Source organism: Alligator mississippiensis, chromosome 2, assembly GCF_030867095.1.
Source record: "Alligator mississippiensis isolate rAllMis1 chromosome 2, rAllMis1, whole genome shotgun sequence".
Lineage (NCBI taxonomy): Eukaryota > Metazoa > Chordata > Crocodylia > Alligatoridae > Alligator > Alligator mississippiensis.
In genome coordinates this window covers 177,267,827-177,271,751 of record NC_081825.1, presented here as the reverse complement: position 1 = coordinate 177,271,751, position 3,925 = coordinate 177,267,827, and the positions used below count along the sequence as shown (strand labels likewise).

The 3,925-nt window shown below is 49.4% G+C and overlaps 1 non-coding gene across 1 annotated transcript; it reads right to left on the bottom strand.

Moving 5' to 3' along the window:
• Positions 1-3,604: 3,604 nt before the first annotated feature.
• Positions 3,605-3,677, bottom strand: TRNAK-UUU (transfer RNA lysine (anticodon UUU)). Its single transcript has one exon. It is a non-coding gene; the product is annotated as a tRNA-Lys (tRNA).
• Positions 3,678-3,925: the final 248 nt, after the last annotated feature.

Sequence of the window (3,925 nt, the reverse complement as noted above, 5' to 3'; positions counted from 1 at the left end):
ATTTAGTCTGTAGAGGAGAAGACTGAGAAGAGATTTAATAGCAGCCTTTAACTACCTGAAGAGTGGTTCCAAATAGGATGGAGGTAGACTGTTCTCAGTGGTGACAAATGACAGAACAAGGAGCAATGGTCTCAAGTTGCAGCAAGGGAGGTTAAATTTGGATATTAGGAAAAACTTTCTCACTAGGAGGCTGGTGAAGCACTGGAACAGGTTGCCAAGAGAGGTGGAGGAATCTCCATCCTTGGAGGTTTTTAAGGCCTGGCTTGACAAAGCCTTGTTGGGGATGGTTGGAATGATCTAGTTCGGGATGGTCCTGCTTTGAGGCAGGGTTTGGACTAGATGACTTGCTGAGGTCCCTTCCAACCGTAATTTTCTATGATTCCATGATTCTTTGACTCAGCCTATAGAATGTTAATTTTTTTACCATTATCTGAAGGTTTAATTAAGTAATCTTCCAGGCCTCCCTGCAGACTACCTCTGCCATTTCCTGTGGCCATTACTTAATTAACTGCTTGGCTCCCTTCAGTAACTGGGGTTGAGACTTCTGTTACACAAGGGTACTTGAACCTTCTTCTGAAGCAGCCAATAGCTGCCAGAGATAGCATCTCCAAATATAGAGATCTGACCCGATCCATTTTGGCAATGACTATGCTTCTAGGTAGCCACCAGGGAGGGGAGAAGCCCTACTTTAAGTGAAACAACAGTGTTGGCACAGAGACCCATAGGGATAAACAGGCCACGAATAAATGTAGGCTGAAAATTGGAAGGATGTTTCTCAACGGAAGCAGCAAGGTGCTGGAACAGATCCCAGTAGGAGTAGTGGGAGAAAATAACTAGTTTTAAGATGGGAGCAGGAACACTTGAGGAAAGATATTCTAGGACTTAGTTTCCAGTAATAGCAGGGAACTGGATTCCACATCACAGGATGTCCTTTCCAGACCAACATTTCTATGTTGATTGGGACAGAAGAACACTCATCCAGCACTTCCACTACTACTCCATGCTGCTTCTCCATGTGGACACCAATGATACTGCCAGAGGAGACCCTGGACATATGAAAAGTCACTACTAGGCTCTGGGTGCAAGGTGAGGGGGTATGGGGTTCAGGTTGTGTTCTCATTGATCCTTCCAGTCAAAAGAAAGGGCCTGGGCAGGATCAGATGCAGCTTGCAGATCAACACCTGGCTGCGCAGGTGGTGTTGCCAGCAGGGTTTTGGCTTATAGTTTCATAGTTTCTAGGGTCGGAAGGGACCTGAACAGATCATCTAGTCTAACCCCCTGCCCTGGGCAGGAACAAGTGCTGGGATCACAATACTGCAGCCAGATATCTATCCAACCTCTTCTTGAAGACCCCCAAGGTAGGGGAGAGCACTACCTCCCTTGGGAGCCCATCCTAGAACCTGGCAGCCCTAACCGTAAAGTAATTCCTCCTGATATCAAGCCTGAACCTGCTCTCAATCAATTTGTGGCCCTTATTCCTTTTTATCCCAGGTGGTGCCCGGGGGAACAGAGCCTCACCTATTTTCTGCTGGTCCCCCCTGGTGAGTTTATAGACGGCCACCAGATCCCCTCTCAGTCTTCTCTTGAGGAGGCTGAATAGATTCAGGCCCTTTAGTCTATCTTTGTAGTGCCTGGCCTGCTGCCCCCTGACCATGTGAGTGGTCCTCCTCTGGACCCTCTCAAGGTTAGCCACATCCCTCTTGAAGTTTCATAGTAGCTAGGGTCAGGAGGGACCTGATCAGATAATCTAGCCTGACCCCCTGCCACAGGCAGGAATGAATGCTGGGTTCACAAGACCCCCAGATCCCTGAATAACCCAGGTCACCGGGGAATGGGAAGAGAACAGCATACCGGCCTATTTTTCATACATCTACTGTACAGTTTGAGCGAGTGGTGGGACTGGGAGCTGATGGACCACCTGGCTGGGAAAAGGATTCTAGAGAGGTTTGCAAACTCAACCTGACATACAAACAGCACAGACAGGTGATCATCTAACCTCTTTTTGAATTTGCCCAAGGTAGGGGCGAGGACCACTTCCCTGGGATGTTGGTTTCAGATTCTGGCCACCCTAACTGTAAAATATTGCCTTCTGATCTCCAACCTAAACCTATTCTCCATCAGCTTATTACCATTGTTCCTCGTCACCCCAGGTGGTGCTGGGGAGAACAGGGCTCTTCCTATTTGCTGATGATCTCCCCTGATGAGTTTGTAGGCAGCCACCAGGTCCCTGCTCAGCCTCCTCTTGCTGAGGCTGAACAGGTTCAGGTCCCTCAGTCTCTCCTCATAGGGCCTATCCTGCTGCCCTCTCACCAAATGGGTGGCCCTCTGAACTTTCTCCAGGCTGGCCACATCCTTTTTAAAGTGCTGCGCCCAGTACTGGACACAGTACTCCAATTATGGCCTGACCAATGTCTCATAGACGGGGAGTACCACCTCTCTGGACTGGCTTGAGATGCATCTTTGGATGCATGACAAGGTATGGCTAGCTTTGCTGGCTGTGGTCTGGCATTGGTGGCTCATGTTCATCTTGGAGTCAATAAGTGCGGTGCCCAGAACTGGACACAATACTCCAACTGGAGCCTAACCAGCGCTGCATAGAGGGGATGGATCACCTCCCTGGACCTGCTTGTGATGCATCTGTAGATGCATGACAAGGTGTGGTTAGCCTTACTGACAGCTTCCTCACATTGGCGGCTCATGTCCATCCTGGAGTCAACAATGACTCCAAGATCCCTTTCAGCCACTGTGTTGTTGAGAAGGGTGTTCCCCAGCCTGTAGGTGTGTTGCAGGTTCCTTCTCCCTAGATGCAGCATCTTGCACTTGTCTGCATTGAATTCCATCCTATTCTCATCTGCCCACCTCTGTAACCTGTCTAGATCTAGTTGGATTCTGTCCCTCCCCTCCAATGTGCCCACTTCTACCCACATCTTTGTGTCATCAATGAATTTGGACAGTGTGCTTTCCACACCCACCTCCAAGTCTCTGATAAAGATGTTGAATAGCACAGGGCCGAGGACCGAGCCCTGTGCGACTCCACTGCCCACATCCCTGCAGGTCAAAAATGACCTGTCCACCACCACTCTCTGGGTGTGACCATCAAGCCAATTTGCCACCCATCAATATCGCAGTCGCCTAATTTTTTTATGAGAATGAGGTGAGAAACAGAGTGAAAGGCCTTCTTGAAGTCCAGATAGACGACATCCACCTCAACGCCCACATCCAAGGACTTTGTGACCTGGTCGTAAAAGGAAACAAGGTTAGTCAGGCAGGCTCTACCTGCAATGAGCCCGTGTTGGTTGCCCCTGAGCATTACTTCTGATACTGGGCCTCCGCAGATGTGTTCCTTGACAATTTTCTCAAAAGTCTTCCCTAGGACCGAGGTGAGACTAACTGGCTGATAGTTACCTCATTTCTCCCCTTCTTGTAAATGGGGACCACACTGGCCCTTTCCCAGTCCTCTGGGACCTGGCCAGAGCACCACAAACACTCATACAGCCATGCCAGGGGCCCTTCTGTGACCTCTACCAATTCCCTCAGTACCCTTGGATGAAGAACATCCAGACCTGCTGATTTATACACGTCGAGCCCCAAAAGCAACAGTTAACACTTGAACAGGGACTTGAACCCTGGACCCTCAGATTAAAAGTCTGATGTTCTACCAACTGAGCCATCCAGGCTCATAGTTTTTTCAGCTACTGGGATGTTATTCTGAGAAGAAGGATTTCTGGGAAGAGATGGGATCCACGTGATGAAGAGAGGGAAGAGCATCTTCGCAGGCAGGCTCTCTAACCTAGTGAGAAGTGCTTTAAACTAGGCTCGCCAGGGGGATGGAGACCAAAGCCCCAAGGTAAGTGAAGAAGCAGGAGACCTGGAAGAGGAGCAAGCAGGATGGGGGCAACAGGAGAGGTGCTCTCATATGTCCTGA